Source organism: Sminthopsis crassicaudata, chromosome 3 (genome assembly GCF_048593235.1).
Source record: "Sminthopsis crassicaudata isolate SCR6 chromosome 3, ASM4859323v1, whole genome shotgun sequence".
Taxonomy (NCBI): domain Eukaryota; kingdom Metazoa; phylum Chordata; class Mammalia; order Dasyuromorphia; family Dasyuridae; genus Sminthopsis; species Sminthopsis crassicaudata.
The window spans coordinates 582,439,650-582,460,206 of NC_133619.1; the positions used below are offsets into that span (position 1 = coordinate 582,439,650).

At 32.5% G+C, this 20,557-nt stretch overlaps 1 pseudogene; it reads left to right on the forward strand.

Annotated features, from left to right (window-relative positions):
* Positions 1-3,753: 3,753 nt before the first annotated feature.
* Positions 3,754-4,683, forward strand: LOC141559885 (olfactory receptor 52J3-like; annotated as a pseudogene).
* The last annotated feature ends 15,874 nt before the right edge of the window (positions 4,684-20,557 follow it).

Sequence of the window (20,557 nt, forward strand, 5' to 3'; positions counted from 1 at the left end):
GGTACCCATCCAACATTACTCTTTGGGGTAGAAGAGGCTTTTTTTACTTAAATATTTACTGCTGAAGATGAATCTTAGTGTTCCTTATTCCAAAAGTAAGTTTCTATGGTTGAGTTCTTTCTCCTTTTTGTGTTTATTTAAACAAATGACAACTATTAGTGTAAGCACTTTCGATTCTTGGATGGGAGTATAGTCCTCAGCCTTCACTTCAGCTCTTCTTTCTGACCTAAAACCCCAAACTAAAAGCTTCACCCTCCTACAATTGCCCATAGTTTGCCTGCTTCACTACTTCTTCCACTCGCCAGTATTTTTCTTCTTTCTCATTCAGGGTCATGTCTCTGCAGCACAGCTGAGACTGTTGTTACTTATCAGCAGAGGTTCCTTCAATCTTTCCAAACTTTGACCGCAACTCTACAAATTGACTCAGTGGTAAAACTTCCTGTAATTCTACTTGAAGCTCCCTCTAAACCTAGCTAGCCTTAAGCCTCCCCACCTTCTGCTTTTGGGAGCTATCCTCCAATGTTTTTACACTTCACATGAGTTAAACTTGAGTCCTAGAGGCTTTCTTCTGGTCATCTCTGGTCATCCCAGGAGGATCCTTGTTCTTATTTGTTTTGTACCATTTTCGGTATGCCTTGATGCACATTTTTTTTTTTTTTTTTTTTGGTTTGTTTGTTTGTTTGTTTATTTGTGGGGGATAATGAAGAGCTTGGATTTTTCTGACCTACTCTGCCATCTTCCAAGAATCCTTCCCCAACCCCTGTTCTAGATACCTTCACTTGCAATGCCTTAAATTCTCTTGCTTTTCCTCCCCTATGATAAAACAACTAAGCCAGAAATAGATCCCTTCAATCAATCAGTCAAAATAACCTTCAATCCTTTTATACCATGACAAAAATGAGTAGAGGGCAATGAGCTGTTGCAGTTATAGTTATCATTTTATGACAATTTTCCTGTGATAAAATTATATAAACAAGAAGTGATCATATATTACAGCTCTCATAATTAAAATCTAAGGATTAGGAAAAAAAAAACTCAAAGGGCATCTAGTCCAAAGAACTTGAATAGGATTCCCTCATGAGATGGTAACTAGCTTTTACTTGAAAACTACCAAATAATAGGAACTCATTTCTTTGTAAAGCAGAGAATTGTGTTTTGCTTAACTCTAATTGTGAACAAGTTTTTTTTTTTTCTAACATTAATTCTTTCCTTGTCTTCTGATATCCTGATCACAACAGCTGTAACCTCTATTTATTTCTTTTTTTTTTTGTTTCTATCTTCTCTTTTTCCATTATATTTTATCTTTTGTTTCTTTAGGTCTGACTTTCTTTTGCCTACTCTCAATATAATTTAATATACAGTCATTAGCTATCCATGACACAGTGATAGTTTACTGTCCCTATCTTTTTATAGACTGTTTTTATCTGAAGTAACTAGCTAAACCAAGAGACTTCAACTAAGGACCAAAATATCTAAGTTTAATACATTCATTATTGATAATTTATACTAAGACAGAAGTCATCACTGTGGGCTTCGGTAGTCAAGATGGGCTTCCCATAAAAGGCATGACTTTTGATAAAGCTCAGAAGTTGGATAACATGAATATATCTGGAGGAAACAGAAGATGTTCCAAGTTGAGAGAAATGCAATGGATGTGTATGTCTGTGTGTAGTTTGCTAGAACAGACAGATTATAAGAGTTCTTAAGAACTACAAGATTCTGAGACTCACGTTTTCAAACTGAAGTTTGACAAATTGACTATTGTGTGAAGGAAATTCTTTTAACTTAGGAATTGTACTATGGATAGTTTCTCAGTTCACTTAAAAGATTTAAGTGTTAGGGATTCTGTGATTCTTTGATCATAGTGAGCTCAGTAAAGAATAGAGAGACAGTACAGAAAAATGGAAGAGATCATTTTTGGAGTTTTAGGTATCTTTTTATAAAAATTTCAAAGGTCAGCATTTGCATTTACTACACTAGGATGATGATGGTGAGAATATTATAAACCATCACAGTGTGGGAAACAGCTGGTGTGTCTCTAGTTCAGCAAATACATAGAAGGCACAAAGAGCAGAAAAAATGGCAGATCTAGATGAAGCTCAAGTAAATGCAGAGGAATCTCAAAAGCAGAATCTAATAGAAAGTGGTCAGAAAATTAAGAAAAAAAAGTGTTATATAACAACATAGCTAAAGGTCAGCTTATTTATAAGTGCATATAAATACATATCAAATTATTAAAAATGATTGCCCAGTTTGTTTGTTTGTTTTTTTCCCCAAGGTGGTAACTCTAGTGTTGACATTTAGAGAATTCACCTAGGAATAATAATTCTGAGAAATCCTAGCCCTGGACTATATGGGAATCCATTCTTTTATTTATTCATTCATTTATTTATTTATTTATTTATTCATTCATTTATTTATTTATTTATTTATTTATTTATTTATTTATTTATTTATTTATTTGTTTGTTTGTTTGTTTGTTTGTTTGTTATGTTAAAGTATGTACTAGAAATTCCCCTTTACAGAGATTTGGTGTAACTCTAGAATGGTACATAATATTATTAAATGGAGTTTTTGTTTGTTTGTTTGCTTGTTGTTCCATGAGAATATCTATAACTTTTCTTCACAGTTTTCTGAACTGGAGTTAACTACTTTAAGGTTTCCACATTGTCTTGCTCAGTGACATACTTTCTCACTAGAATAAAGGTCTTAGGTCAGGACTATTGTTCAGTAGAGACACAGGTTAAGGATTAATTCACCATCAAAAACAAAGCTTATGGGTATATCTGTGATTAGTATCAGTGATCTTAAAGTTCAATCTTTATCCAGATAAGGGATACTGAGTGGCAGAGTGGATAGAATTCTGGGTTTGGAGCCAGGAAGACTCATGTTCCTGAGTTCTAAATCTAGCCTCAGACAATAAGTAGCTGTGTAAACCAGGGCAATTAATTTTTACCTTATTTGCCTGAATTTTTTCATCTGTTAAATGAACTGTAGAAGAAAATGGCAAACCATCTTGTATCTTTGCCAAGAAAACTCTAAACAGAGGCAGAAAGAGTTGAATGGGACTAAAAAATGACTGAACAACCACATTGCTTAGTAATTCATTAACTAATACATTCTTGCATAATCAAATCAGTAACATTGACTTTCTTATCTCCAGGTCAAGTAAAATAAAATCAACAAAAATTTATTAAAAGTCTCTACTACGTGCCAGCACTGCACAAGGCACTAGGGATACAAAATAAAGACAAAATTGTTTCTGCTTTTTGGTAGCTTATGTAATAATAGGAGACATAACATATAATCAATTCCATAGAAACAGACCATATCCAGGATAAAATGAAGATAATTAACAGAAGGTAGACTTCAGGAAATCTTCTCATAGAAGTAGGGATTATAATTGGAATCTGGAGGGAATCCAGAAGGCAGAGACAAGGAAGGAGAGCATTCTAGGTTTGAGAGGATAAACAGAGAAAATGCAAAGAGTGAAGATATTAAGTGTCATGTGTAAGGAACAGCAAGGAAGTCAATTTCAGTAAATCATAGAGTATGTGGTAGGTAACTTATGTAAGGTGGGTAAAAATTAAAAAAGAATAGGGAAGGAAATAGCAACATAGCAAATATCTTCTCTGTAATAATACTTGGGTTAACCATTACATAGCCATCTCTATTAGTATTATAATAATAGGATTTTTTTTGGTCTTTTTCCAAGGAGGAACAATTTCATTTGACATTTCAGTCTATGGCAGGATGTCACAACCTAATGCCACTGCCTTTCACCCAAACACTTTTTTCCTGCTGGGTATTCCTGGGCTGGAACATATCCATTCTTGGCTGTCTTTGCCCTTCTGCTCCTTATACATAATTTTGGGCAATGTCACAATCTTACTAGTGATATGGATTGTACAGACTCTCCGTGATCCTATGTTTTATTTCCTGGCTCTGCTCTCCACAATTGACCTTGCATTCCCAACAACTTCTGTGCCCTGCATGCTTGTAATCTTCTGGTTTCAGGCCCATGAGATAAGCTTTGGAGGTTGTATGGCCCAAATGTTCCTCATCCACAATTTCACTGGCATGGAGTCTGGTGTCCTACTTGGCATGGCTTTTGATCGCTATGTGGCCATCTGCATCTCTCTTCATTACACAAGTATCTTAACAGTTCCAGTGTTGACTGGCACTGGAGTAGTTACTGTGCTCCTCCCTGTCTTGCTTATGATACCTGTCATCATCCTGGCCTACTGCCTGCCCTATTGCCATGCTCGTGTCATTGCATACTCTTACTGTGAACACATGGGTATTATTAAGTTAGCTTGTGCTAACATTCGTGTAAATGCCATCTATGGCTTCTTTGCTGCTTTCTTTCTTGTTGTGGATCTCATTTGAATTGGTGTTTCCTATGCCTTTATTCTCCATGCAGTATTTTGTCTTCCTTCCCATGATGCCTGGCTCAAGGCACTGAGCACCTGTGGTTCACATGTAGGGGTTATGCATATCTTCTACATACCTGCCATATTCTCCTTCCTCACTCATCGATTTGGTCACCACATTCCCATATATGTTCATATACTTATTGCCAATCTTTATATGATTATCCCACCAGCACACAACCCTGTTATCTATGGTGTGAGAACCAAGCAGATTCGGGAGTAGGTACTCTGGTTCTTCACTATCAAATAGAACCCAGAACCTTCTTGAAGACCATGGAGAATGCCCTAAAGAGTGCATGTGTCCTAGATCAAAATAGGCTAGGCCCCCTGGTAGAGCATTTGGTATTTGTTTGCAGTTTGAGTGACTGATAGCTAAGTGTACATAAACATCTAAACTCCTGCAGGCCTAAAAGCCTTTTCTTAGCCTTCTAATGACTACATAGCCTTCTACTATGACTGCTCCTAATAACTATTGTTCATAAAATGATTATTACATTCCAATCACTGCAAAGCACTTTGTAATAATTATTTCATTTGATCCTCATAGAAAGTCTAGGTTGTTGCTGTTCAGTTTTTCAGTTATATCTGATTCAGTTATATCTGCATGAGGCTTTATTGGCAAAGATACTAGAAACATTTACCATTGTTTTCTCCAGCTCATTTTACAGATGAGGAAATTGAGGAAAATAGGGTCAAGTGGTTTACCCGGGTAACTAGTAAGTGTCTGAGATGAAATCTGAACTCAGGTCTTCCTGACTCCAATCTTAGTATTCTATCCATTGAACCAGTTAGTTGCCTCCCAATAAGCCTAGCAAAAAGGTACTGTTATTATCCCCATATTCTTGATGAGGAAATAGATACAAAAGGAGCTTAAATCATTTACTCTAGGTCACACAATTAGTAAATGTCTGAGGTCAAATTTGAAGTCAGGCCTTAATTCCAGGTCTAGTGTTTCTTAGCTACTTACCAGTATGTAAATATTGCTTAACTGCTATATTTTAAATAATGAGCTTCAAAAATATGTTATTTATGGGGGGATCTAGATCTATATGGATATTTAAAAAAAGACTATTCATTTCTTAAAAGTTTTACCTCTTACTTTCTATTAGGGACAGAAGAAAGTATACTAATTGAGAGTATTGGTTCAGTCAACTATACTAGAAGAAGTGATGCTTTTACTAGTTATAGAGGGAGAAGTTGGTGATAGAGTGCATGAGATTAATACTGATAACAGATGGTGCAAGTGTGAAGGGAGAATCTCTTAGAGATATCAGCTTAGCTTTAGTTGAAACTATATAATTTTAAGTGACAGCTCTGAAATTACTAGGATTCTAAGACTTGATGTGACTATGAAGGATAATTTTGGCATTTTTAAAAATAACTACTTAAATGATACATGTAGTTTAGGACCAAATATTGAGGAAATTGAAATTCATCTCCAATGACTGTTACTTTTCCATTTTGTGAGTCAATATAAGTAGAATTAATATGAGGAAAACTTTCATATACAAATATCCAGTTTTGTATAACACATAAAGAAGCCATGTCCTTTCGTATGTAATGCAAATTTATTTATTGATTTTAATATATATATGATTATCCACACAAAACTACTATAATATGGTATTATAGAGACTCATTTATAATATAGCTTCTCCAAGAACATATCTATTGTGCCAAAATAAATATATACAGGATGAAGAGATTCACCTAAATATTTTCTTAGGTAGCAGCCTATGATCTCTCTTTGTTCATTGCTCAACTATAACAAGCAGTATATATGCTCTTCCAAAAATAATTTTATAAACAATATTCACAAGCCAATAACCACCTTTTACATTTATATGGAAGGGAGGGAGTAAACAGACATTTATTAAATATCAAGTATAATTGTAAAGCATTTGAACCTTATTCTCTAATAATAACTCAGTTTTTACTGCAGTAAAAATATGCAATCTTTTTTTCAAAATAGTATTTTAAAGTGTAGTGTTCCAGTATTTCAATTCTAGTTTGGGAAACTGGGGATCGTTGAAATTAATTGAAATTGTTGTGAGGATAAGGGGTTATTTTGGAGAAGTAAGGTACAAAGAAAGCTTAGAACAGCAAGTGCTAATAATCAGATGGGAGAATTTCAATGTTGTGGGCATGGAAAATTTGTGAGGAATAGTAAAATAAATGATACAAATCAATGCATCATTAAATAATCATTTACTAATTATTTAAGGAAAAGAGGGATTCTAAGAGACAAATATGAAGAGAGAATACATTCTAATCATGTAGGATATCCAGGATGGTTTTCCTTTATAATTCCTTGAAAAATGATTTCTAGGTTCTTTGAAAAAAAAAATATGGCTTCTGAATATAGGAAAAACAGGTACACTAATGTATTGTTGGTAGAGATATGAAATGATCCAACCATTCTGGAGAGCAATTTGGAATTATAACCAAAGGTCTATCAAACTGTACATACTCTTTGACCAGCAATCCACTACTGGGTCTATATCTCAAAGAAATCATAACAGGGGGAAAATGATCCACATGTACAAAAAATGTTTGTAGCAATTGTTTTTGTGAAAACAAAGAATCAGAAAATAAGTAGATGCCCATTAACTGGGGAATGGCCACATAAGTTGTGGTATACAAAGTTAATAGAATATTATTGTTCTATTAAAAATAATAAACAATCTGATTTTAGAAAAGTCAGGAACAATCTGCATGAACTGATGCTGATAGAAACAAGCAGAACCAGAAATACATTATGCACAGAAACAGGAAGAATGTGTGATGATCAGCTATGAAAGACTTGATTTTCAGTAGTTGAGTGAACCAAGGCAATCCCAGTAAACTTTGAATAGAAAATGCCATCTGCATCCAGAAAAAGATTGAATGTAAATCAACACAAGCTATTTTCTTCTTCTTCTTCTTCTTCTTCTTCTTCTTCTTCTTCTTCTTCTTCTTCTTCTTCTTCTTCTTCTTCTTCTTCTTCTTCTTCTTCTTCTTCTTCTTCTTCTTCTTCTTCTTCTTCTTCCTTTTTTCTCTCCCATGGCTTCCCTATTATTGTGATTTTTTCTTTTCCATTATGATTCATAAAGCAATGGAATTCTTGAAAATTAATTAATTAATTAGTTTGTTTTTAATAAAATTATCAAATACTTAAAAAATAATAGTTAAAAAAAGTAAAAAAAAATAAAAGTAGAGTTAACCAAATGCAAAGGGAGGCAATAAAGTTAACTGAAGAAAATTTCACTATAAATTAGAATTGGACAATTGAGAGTGAATGATTTAATTGAGAAATCAAGAATTAGTAAAAAAAAATAGACAGCAGTGACAACAAAAAATAAAAATAGAAGAAAATGTAAATATCTCATTGAAAAAGCATCTGACCTGGAAAATAGATCCAAGAGAGACAATATAACAATCATTTGACAACATAAATGTGACAATGGAAAAAAAAAGTCTGGATGACATCCTCCAAAAAAATGATCAAGGAAAAGTACCCTGTTGTCCTAGAAAAAGAGGGGGAAATAGGAATTGAAAGAATCAACAATCACCTTCTGAAACAAACCCCCAAACAAAAACTTCAAGGATTATTGTAGTTAATTCAAGAATTATGAGATCAAGGAGAATATATTACAAGCCTTCAGAAATAAACAATTCAAATCTTGAGGGCCAAGGTAAAGATTACCAAGGACCTGATAGATTCTTTAAGGGGTTGAAGGGCCTCAAGCATAGTATTCCAAGAGGTAAATCAAGGATTGGCTATCCAGCAAAACTAAGCATGATCTTTCAGGAAAAGGGATAAACATTCAATGAAATAGGGCTTTTCAATCATTTTTGATTAAAAGAGCAGAACTGAACAGAAATTTTGATCACCAAATATAAGACCTAAGAGAAACATCAAAAGATAAACAGAAGAAAAAAAACTGTGCTTTTTTTTAAATGGGAAAATGTGCCTTTATTTTCTTTTCCTTCTTTTTCTTTTTTTTTAAATAAAGCTTTTTATTTTCAAAACATATGCATGAATAATGATAACATTGACCCTTGTATATCCTTGAAGAAAGAAAGAAGAAAAAGACATTAAAGGAATTAGAGTAGATAATGAGGAAACCAAATTATCATTCTTTGCAGATGATATAATGATATACTTAGGGAATCTAGAGAATCAACTAAAAAACTATTAGAAAAAATTCATAACTTTAGAAAAGTTATAGGATACAAAATAAATCTATAAATCATTAGCATTTTCATAATTATCAACAATGTCCAGCAGCAAGAGTTACAAAGAGAAATTCCATTTAAACTATTGATAATGTAAAATATTTGGAAGTACACTTGCTAAGGTAAAGTCAGGAAGTATATGAAGACGATTACAAAACACTTTCCACAAAAATGAAGTCTGGTCAAAATTCTTGGGAATATATCAAGTCTTCATGGACAGTCCAAGTTAATACAATAAATACTACCTAAATTAATGTATTTATTCAGTGCCATAACAATTAAACTCCCAAAAATTATTTTACATAACTAGAAAAAATAATAACAAAGTTCATCTGGAAGAACAAAAGGTCAATAATTTCAAAGTAATTAATGAAAAAATGCAAATGATACCAAGAAGCTGACTATATTCCAATAGGGGGGAATTATCCTTCAAGATGCTGGTGGTCTATTTGGGATATTAAATATCAACCCAAATTATTGTTCTTTCCTCTGACTCTATCCTACATGATGGACATATCATAGTCCTACCAACCTTTGAAGTTTTCCTTTCATAGGAAAATCATATTTTAAGATTTTTTTCTGAACATCAAAGATATAAATTATCATTTGTGATGAGGAAACCAGAGACTAAGAAAACATAATAAAATAAGGGGAAAGTAACCACAATTGGCAAAAGTTGGTGCTTATGTGGGGAGTAGATAAGGACCTCTATGTTTAAAACTGAATTTAGTCAAAGCTTTACAAATATTACCTCATTTGAGCTTCACGAGTAAGAATAAACATTATTATTATTCATGTTTTACAGCTGAAGAAAATGGGGCAAAGATTAAATGGTAGGGCCCCACAACTAGTAAGTATGTGAGGCTATGTTTGAACTCAGGCTTTACTAACTCCAGATCCAGTGCTTTGTCCACTGTGATACCTAGCTGCCACTTTGATATTTTGAAGTAATTTAAAAATATTTCATTTTATCTTTACATAAAATTTATGGAAGCTTCCAGTATTACCCCAATTTTATAGAACAGAAAGTCAAAATTGAGAGATTAAGTGATTTACCTAGGACCACATAGCAAGTCTGAGGGAGGAGTCAAATTTAGCTATTTCCTTCTCCAAGTATGGGGCTCTATTTTTGCTAAGCAACCTGTGGGATATGCTTATACATATGTGTATCTTTTTTGTTGCTGTATTTTTAACTCTTTTTAACTCTAGGTGCGCATAAATGTGCGCTTACTTTTCTATTTCTTAGTTCTGTTTGTCTCATTGGCAGAAGTTGTGAGTTATCCCAAGAGGGGCTGGGAGGCTTGGAGACAAGGAAGTATTTTCCTTCCTTTCTTCCTTCCTTCCTTCCTTCCTTCCTTCCTTCCTTCCTTCCTTCCTTCCTTCCTTCCTTCCTTCCTTCCTTCTTTCCTTTCTTTCTTTCTTTCTTTCTTTCTTTCTTTCTTATTAATTTTTATAATTATAACATTTTCTTTGACAGTACATATGCATAGGTAATTTTTTTTTTTTTAACAACAAGGAAGGATTGTATTCGGAAGGTAAAAATAATCTGGGAAGAAAAACAAAACAAAACAAAACAAAAAAATAATGCTCACAGTTTATACTCATTTCCCAGTGTTCCTTTTTTGGATGTAGCTGATTCTGTCCATCATTGATCAATTGGAATTGGATTAGCTCTTCTCTATGTTGAAGATATCCACTTTCATCAGAATACATCCTCATACAGTATCATTGTTGAAATGTATAATGATCCCCTAGTTCTGCTCGTTTCACTCAGCACAAGGAAATATTTTTCAAATAGTTTCATTTTAAAGCTGGGATTCTGGGGAGGCTAACACCCTGTTTTAAAAACCTCTCTTTCTTGCCTGAACAGGCATGGCTACATAGAATTATTCTAGGCTGTGGGGGGCTTTCAGACTTTGTCTGGATTGTGGACTCTAATCATCTAATAAGTTAACCAGTATTCCTCTAAGGTTCATTTCAGGATTTTTAAAGATTTATTTCAATAGTATTTTATTTTTTCAATTATATGAAAATATAGCTTTCAACATTTATTTTTGTAAGATTTTTGAGTTTCAAACTTTTTCCCCTCCCTCCCTAATCTTTCCCCTTCCCAAAACAGCAGGCAATTTGATATAGGTTATACATGCACAATCATTTTAAAAACACTTTTATACTTGTCATATTGTGAAAGAAAAATCAGAACAAAGGAAAAAATTAGAAAAGATCAAGCAAACAAAAAAGGTGAAAATAGTTTGGCTCAATATTCATTGTCTCTATAGTTCTCTTTCTTGATATTGATGGCATTTTCCATCCCAAGTCTATTGGAATCATCTTGGATCACTGTATTTCTGAGAAGTGCTAAGTCTATCATAATTGATTTTTACATAATCTTGTTCTTTTTATGAAAGATATTCTCATGGTTCTTTTCACTTTATTCAGCATCAGTTCATGTAAATCTTTACAGGGCTTTTTTTTTAATCAGTCTGCTCATCATTTCTATTGAAGAATAATATTCCAGAACACTCAAAAACTATAATTTATTCAAACATTCCCAAATTGATAGCTTTTCCAATTCTAATTTCCAATTCCTTTAAACCAGAAAAAGTGTTGCAGACCTTTTTGCACATGTGAATCCTTTCTTCTCTTTTATGCTCTGTTTGGGAAAGCAGTGACACTGCTGAATCAGTAATGGTTTGATAGTCCTTTGGAGTTCCAAATTATTCTCTTAAAGACCAGATAAATTCACAGCTCCAACATTGCCCAGTTTTCCCACATTCCTCTTTAACATTTATCATTCTCTTTCCATCATCTTAGCCAATCTGATAGATATGAGGTGGTACCTCAGAATTGTTTTTAATTTCTCTAATCAATAATAATTTAGAGCATTTTTCATTTGAATAGAGATGGCTTTAATTTCTTCAACTGAAAATATCCTTTGATAATTTATCAATTGAGGAATTACTTATAGTTTTATAAATCTGAGTTACTTCTCTATATATTTCAGAAATGAAGTCTTTATGAGAAACACTGTTCAAAAAATTGTTTTCCAACTTTCTGCTTCCCTTCTAATCTTAGTTGCATTGATTTTGTTTGTGCAAAAACTTTTTTTTTCCCCCTGAGTCAATTGGGGTTAAGTGACTTGCCCAGAGTAACACAGAAAGTGTTAAGTGTCTAATACCAGATTTGATTTCAGGTCCTCCTGACTTCAGGGCTGGTGCTCTATCCACTGTACCACCTAGCTGCCCAATGCAGATACTTTTAAATATAATATAATCAAAATTATCTATTTAGCATTTCTTAATTCTCTGGTTCTCATTTTGTCATAAATTGCTCCTAATTTGTTTATAGTATCACCACTTTGTGTTTAATTCATGAACTAATTTCAATCTTATCTGAGTACAGAGTGTGAGATGTTAGTCTGTTTAGTTTCTGCCATACTATTTTCCAATTTTCCCAGCAATTTTTGTCAAATAGTGAATTCTTATCCCAGAAATTAAAGTCCTTGGGTTTATTCCATCATAAATTAACTCCAGTAGTTAACTATTTTATCTTGTATATCTAATCTATTCCACCAATACACCACTTTATTTCTTAGCTAGTATCATATAATTTTGATGACTGCCACTTTAAGCCTAATATTGTAAGGACACCTTTCTTTGTGTCATTTTTCATGAATTCTCTTGATATTCTTGACTATTTGTTCTTCTAGATTAATTTTTAATTGTTTTTTTCTAACTCCATAAAATTTTTTTTGGCAGTTTGATTGGTGTGGCACTGAATTAAATAGACTTATTTAAGTAGAATTGCCATTTAAATTATATTAGCTTGGCCTACATAAGAGAAATTGGTATTTTCCCATTTATTTAGATCTGATTTTATTTGTGTGAAAAATGTTTTGCAATTGTGTTCCTATAGGTCTTGGGTTTGTCTTGACAGATAGACCCAAAATATTTTGTTTTATATTATCTATAGTTATTTTGAATGGGACTTTTCTTTATATCTTTTGCTTCTGATCTTTGCTGGTAATATCTAAAATATTGATGAATTATGGGGATTACTTCCAATTCTAAACTTATGATTCAATTTCTTTATTGTTCAGTAATTTTAGAGCTCCCTAAAAATGCAGTAACACCCTGAGAAATATAGGTTGATCATAGCTTTAGATAAGCATCAGATCTACTGTTTGATTTTGGAACAAAACCATTTTCCATCCTCCTGTGAAACAAAAGTTTTAGATGGAAATTTTGGGTAATATTTATGAAGATCTTGCAAGGGGAAGAGCTCCTAGTTAACTAAGAGTCCTTATCCCCATAGAAGACTGAGGGGAGGGAAAGAATCAAAATTGATTTAGAAGGGATTAATATTAGAAGCAGTGCCTGCTAGAGACAAACACCCCAAATCCACCAGGCTGCTCTTGTTCTATTGAAGAAAAAAGATGATAGAATTTTAACCAAACTAGAATTCTAAGGAGAGTAATATTCTTCAGCCTCTAGGTTCTAGCCAGTTTCCAGCTTCTAGTCTACAGAAAGATGGCACACATGATTAGTTGGGGAATTTTTGTGTGGAATTCTACCTCTTCCAGGTCTCTTACATTTTACTCTGAACTAATAGGTTAAGTTATTGTTTCTTTGTGACTTTTGGAGACTCTATGTGTTTCCCTGTTCATCTCTCTGTTTTTCTTCTTCCCTATCCTCAACAGTCTAGCTTTTAGTGTCATATAAAGGAAATTCATGAAGTGTATGAACATTAGTGTAACTGTGTCTGAATAATAGCTAGCATTTTAAGGTTACAAACTATTTTGCAAATACCATGTCATTGCCTTCTCACAACAACCCTCGGAGGTTGATCTTATTTTTATCTCCTTTCTACAGAGAAGGAAAATGAGATGAAGAATAAATAAATAACTGACCAATGATCACAGTGCTAGTTGTATATGATGAAGGGTTTCAACTCAGAGCTTCCATAACTCTATGGTCAAGACTCTTACACATATAGCTGATTGTGTACAATAGGGAGTTTTTTTTTTAAACAACAACAATAAAACTGCTGTAAATTATAAGACAGAAAACTCTCTTTGTATCCATTTAATAGCAATGTGGTCCATCAAAAAGAGTGCTGGGTTTGGAAATAAATGACCTGGCTTTGAATTCCAACAGTAATGGAATCTGTGTGGTCTTGGACTAATTGGCCAATGTGTTCCTACTTTAATCTTTTGAAAAATGAAGGGGATTCATCTTGGTGACAGCTAAATAATCTAACTTAAACTGCACATGTTGGATTGTTTGCTGTCTTGAGGAGGTGGCTTAGTGGAGTAGAGGGAGAAAAATTGAAATACAAGGTTTTGCAAAGGCAAATGCTGAGAACTATCTTTGCATGTATTTGGAAAAAATACTATTAAAAAGCTGAAAAAAAAGCTCTTACTCTAGTTTTAATATTGTTGGTAGTATCTAGATGGTGTGATAGAGCATTGGCCCTGGTGTCAGGAGAGCCTGAGTTCAAATCATATCTCAGACACTTAAAATTTACTAGTTGTGTTACCCTGGCCAAATCACTTAACCCCAATTTCCTTGCAAATAAATAAACTTAATATCATTTGATGAGCTTCTTCATTGGATAACATATTTTAGATCCCTAGACTCACAATGCCAACTTTTAGATGAAGAGAAAATTCTGCAGTCATTGATGATATAGATTTTAAGTAAAGTTCCAGTGCTCCAAGATATTGTTGCTGTCCCTGACACCTGCACAATATTTTTGATAACAGGGACAGGAAGATTAGGAAAAGTCTTCCTGGATTCAGATGATCAAGATTGAAATCCAAAAATCTATTTCTGATTAGTTGACTGAACTTTTTAAATCAGTTAATCTCTATTTTCTTCGAATGCAAAATTAGAGGATTGAACTTCCTTGTCTGCATTTAAATTTAATAAATAGTGAATTTTAAAGAGAAAAAAGAAAAGAAAATCAGCCCACTAAATCATATTGAAAATTTGGGAAAATATGACATATTAACTTATAGAATTCTCAACTGAAGGGATACATTGTGAATATTCTTTTTTTTTCATTTAAGTCTTATTTGATTCATATAATTTTGTAACATTCATTTTTAGATTTTGTAGAAATGTATTTGTTCTTTTCATTTAAATTGTTGTAGTTGCTGTTCATCTATTGCTTTCTTAGCTCTACTTACTAATTTACATTTATTCATATAAAAACATGCTTCTCTCCATTTATCATTTCTTTTAACATAGTAGTACTCTATTGTATTCATGAGCTACAATTTGTTTAGCCTTTCCTTAATTAATGGGCATCCACATTTTTCTATTATTTACTATCATAATCATGTAATTCTATAATTGTTTTTGTATACATGATGATTTTATTTTTATCAATGGCTTTTTGGGAGTATAGGAATAGTATTGGATTGTCTGATTTAAAGAATATAGGCATTTTAGTCCCTTTATTAGCATAAATCCAAATTGATTTCCAAAATGGTAGTACTATTGTATAGGTCTATAGTGTTTTAGTGTGCTTATCATTCCATATTTTTTTCCCCTTATCTATCAATCTGTAGGCTGTGAGATGAAACTTTGGGCTTATTGTCATTTACAGTTCATTTATAGTGGTTTAGAGAATTCTTAAATGAGATTTTGCGTAGTTTTCAATTCTTTTGAGTAACATTTTTTCTTAATCTCTGACTTCTTATCTTTTAAAAGATAGCTATTTATCATAAATATTTATTAATATTTATATATTCAATAATTAATTTCAATAAATATTTATTAAATGTCTATTATGTACCTGGCATTGTGCTAAATGATAGGTAAACAGAAATGCAAAAGATAGTCTCTGTCCTGAAGAAGGTTATAATTTAATGGTGTATCTTGGATAACAAATTTTTAGTGGAGAAACTTGATACAAATGTTTCCTTCCCAATTTGATCATTTTCCTTTTTATCCCAGATGTATTAATTTAGTCTGTACAGAAATTTATGGTTCAAGGAAAGTTATCTTTTTGACCTTTTTAGTTACATTTTTCCCTTCTTTTATTAAGAATGTATCTTTGTACCCATAGCTACAAGATATATGTATTCTATTTCTTTTGTCATTTAAAAAATATAATCATTAATATTAAGATGTATTGTGGAGTGTGTTGTAAGGTGCTGGTTTAAATACTTCTATTGATCTATCCCTCTATTTTTCTAGCCAACATGAAATGGTTTCAGTTATTAATTTTGTAGTTATTTGTCATGCAATCACTTTTGGATATCATCATAATCATCATTATAATTATATAGCAATATAGATTTTAGGGGTTTATTTTTGGGCATGTAACTTTATCAATTGTCTCAATTAGTTTTTTTTTTTAATTCTCTAAAATCTTCCAACTATTTTATTAGTACACTATCAAATATTTTTATCTGTATTTTGGAAAGGAAGGAAAAAGATATGTGAAGGGAATAACCATTTACATATCTATAACGTGACAGGTTCTGTGTTAAATGTTTTACAAATATTATCTCATTTGTTCCCCTCAATAATCCTATTGAAGTAAAATGACTTGGCCAAGACCACACAGCTATAAATGTCTATGATAGAATTTGAATTTGGGTCTTTTTAAATCCTGGCCCAAAATTTTATCTATTATGCTACATAACTGCCTCATTTTTATATCTTTAGTTATTTTCTCTTTTCATATCTATCTATATCTATATCTATCTATCTATATATCTAGTTAATATATCAAGACATATTTGAGAATGTGGTCATCCTTGATTTGCTTCTGTATATATTAGAAAAAACTGGAAAAAGTTTTGACATACTCCCATTACATAATTTTGATTTTAGATATTATTTTTATAATATTAAAAAAAAAAAACCTCTCCATTTCTATACTGTATGCAGTGGATGACTTTTTTTTATTTTCAATGTCTGAATAAGCTCTAAGTAATTAACAGTATCTGCTTCAGCAGCCTTCATGACTGTTGGAACAAACTATTAACTACCCATTTTGAGGTAAGTCATTTAATCTTGTTTACTTGAAGTCCTCATTTGTAAAAGGAGGATGAGAAGGAAATGGAATACACTGTCATTTTATTTGCCAAAAAAGTCCCCAAATGGGATCACAAAAAGTCTGAAACAGCTAAATAAGACCATGATTGATTATGCTTATTGCTTTTCCACTGTTGAACCATTTCTTGGTATAATTCTAACTTAGTCAACATGATTTCTTGGTAATACTATAATGTTTACAAAGCAACGTGATGCTGGAGACATGAAAAGAAAATTAGCGAATTATTTTGTCTTCTTATAATGAGCTATACTCTTCCTTTTTAGAGGTCCTACTTAATATAGGCACTGCTGATTATATAAGTCATGACTTGAGTGGGATATAGATATAGAACTATGGTTCTTCCCTGTTCTCATCTACTATATCTAGTAATAATATGCCTGACTTTTCCAGGAATTTCCTTCATAAAATTATGATCTTAAATTTTTCCATAGAGAGAATTATCATGGAATGGGAGAATTAGTGGAATATTGAATTTGTGATCAGAAGGCTTGGATGGGAATGAGTCTTCTCCTACAAGTTATCATTTGCCTCTTCTTACCTTAATCACCTTAGCCATGAAATGAGAAGGATAGAAGAGAAATTTTCTAAGGCATCTTTCAAATTGTAAATCTATGATGTGAATAATTTGTTTGAATTAGATTCTGAACTTGCTCTTCTTTCATCTCTTCAAACATATGCTAAATGATCTATTGTCAATAAACCTTATCTTTCAATATAAAATAAAAATTCACACATTTTAGCCTGGTGTTTAAAATCTTCCACAGTCTATCTATAGCTTACCTTTTTCAGTATTATTTAATTTCCCACCAAGAACTCTATAGACCAAGACAACTGTCCTGTTAAGTACTTCCCAAACTCAACCTGGTCGTTTCCTTTCCTGGGCACAGGATGTTCTCCATGGATGAAACAAATTCCCTTCTCCGAGTGAGTGATCCAGAATATTAACCTTCAATCAGGGATCAGTTTTCCTCTAGAACTACCTCTTCTGAAATTATTATTTTTAAAACTATTTTATTTGGCTTTTTATTTACCAGATATATGCATGGTAATTTTACAGCATTGACAATTGCCAAACCTTTGTTCCAATTTTCCCCTCCTTCCCCCCATATCCTCCCTCAGATGTCAGGTTGATGAATACATGTTAAATATGTATAAATAATAATAAATGTATAATAAGTATAAATTAAATACAATATATGTACAAAAAGAATCAGGCTTTGAAATAGTGTATAATTAGCCTATGAAGGAAATAAAAAATGCAGATGGACAAAAATAGGGGTATTGGGCAATCTATGTAGTGGTTCATAATGATTTCCCAGAGTTCTTTTGCTGGGTGTAGCTGGTTCACTTTATTATTACTGATTTGTTTCATCTCATTGTTGAAGATGGCTATGTCCATCAGAATTGATTATCATATAGTATTGTTGTTGAAGTATATAATGATCTCTTGGTCCTACTCATTTCACTCAGCATCAGTTCATGTAAGTCTCTCCACACCTTTCTGAAATCATCCTGTTGGTCATTTCTTACAGAACAATAATATTCCATAATATTCATATGTCACAATTTATTCAGCCATTCTCCAATTGAGGGGCATCCACTCAGTTTCCAGTTTCTGGCCAATACAAAAAGGGCTGCCACAAACATTTTTGCACATACAAGTCCCTTTCCCTTCTTTAAAATCTCTTTGGAATATAAGCCCAGTAGTAACACTGCTGGATCAAAGGGTATGCACGTTTTGGTAAATTTTGAGTATAGATCCAAATTGCTCTCCAGAATGGCTGGATGTATTCACAGTTCCACCAACAATGTATTAGTGTGCCTGTTTTCCCACATCCTCTCCAACATTACACGTTATCTTTCCTTGTCACTCTAGCCAATCTGACAGGTGTATAGTGATATCTCAGAGTTGTCTTAATTTGCATTTCTCTGATTAATAATGACTTGGAGCATCTTTTCATATGGCTAGAAATAGTTTCAATTTCTTCATCTGAGAATTTGAAGTTATTAGTAGATGTTCTTTTACCTAACTTAATGGGGTTCTCCTCTTTAAATATTGCTAGCAACCTTTGTCAGAATCTTACCTTAGTTGACTTTTTATTTTGTAACATAAGCATAAAATAAGGATAATGATGATAGTTTTATTATGTGGCAGGCATTGTGCTAAATGCCCTTCAATTGTTATCACAACAATCTTAAAACTTAGTGATATTGCTATCCCAGTTTTACAGGTAATGATGCTGAATCATTACAGGTAATAATAGTTACATAGTAAGTGTCTGAAGCTGGATTTGAACTCCAATCTTGAAGTCTGTCTACAGACTACAAGTTTGTCATTCTATCCTCTGTATCACACAGCTCTCTCATCATGTATGATCTGGATATGTTATAATCAGTTATGTTCTAATAATGCTTTAACTGTAATACTTAAAATTTTCATTTATATTATTAACATTTTATGTATTATTTCTTAAATATCAACAAACAAGACAACTAACCAAGTTCTTGATTTTTCGTATTTGTGAATTTACAAAGCTTTAATGTTTACACTGAGAATTTAACAATTGGATTTAGTGAATCAATAACAGTTGACTCCAGCACCTTGTTGGATGTATTTCCCAACTATGAATCTCCCATAGTGAATAACATCTGTGAGGACTCCCACCACATCAGTTTTTTTGCCTTCTGTGGCTTGCTTCAATTCTGAATAAATACTAGTTTAGCTAAATTAAATTAGGATACAAAATAATAGGCTATATTATGCTGCTTATTCTAAGATCTATTGAAGGAGTGATGTGACTTGTCTATTCCAGGTTGTCCCTTGAAAGAAAACCTATTGTTCATAATGGTTTTCAGTTCAAAGAAGCCCAAGTAATGACTCCTCACAACAGAAACACACACACACACACACACACACACACAAATACACACACACTGAAAAGGAGCCTCATCAGGAGTCATCTATGCCAGGTCTCAGCACTAGTTGGTTACATAAAGGTCTTAATTAAAGGAACTGCTATAAAAACATATTGATTAGATCATGGCAAGCTATTTAGCAAATATTCACATGCTGTTCTAGTGCAACAAAAGTGGAAACATGTATGCTAAACAATAATAACTGTAGAGGGATTTGGGAATTGTTGAATAGCTAAGACAACTAAGAAATGTTAGGAACCACGTACAGTATATCTTATTAGTTATTAAACAAACTTCATTTCAAGTTCTCCAAAGAGTGAAACTGGCAATTCTATTTCAATATTAATCCACATAATTAGGAAATTATTTTTTTATTTGAAGCTCAAATTTTTCTTTTTATGATTTCTTTACCTAAAGGTCATAGTGTTACCAGTGGGACCACACAAAACAAATTGAAGTCCAAGTGGCCTCATAGCCCAGTTATTTCCCATTAACCACTAGGAAGCAGCTTCCTTGTGACTCCAAGTCAGGTAATTTTTTGGTTTTTATTCTGTCCTCCTTCCTGCCCCCTTTAACTCCACTTTTCAGCCTCCTCTGTTATTTTGTCTCCCCTTATTATATTGTAAACTTTCTGGGGGCAATAAACTATCACTTTATTTTTTTAAATTATTATTTATATGCTTAGTGCTTAGCACAATTATTAAAACCTATTAGATGCTTAAATTTGATTTAATTGAAAATTGACTTGAATTGCATTTTACACAAGTAAAGGAGTAATCATTACTGTCAACTTGCAAGGGCTCCAATATAATACAGAACTGATCTATTCACATGTTTACTTTTAAAATTTCAATAGTAGTTTATTTTTACAGTACTTGTAAAAATAGTTTTCAACATTCAATTTTGTAAGACTTTGT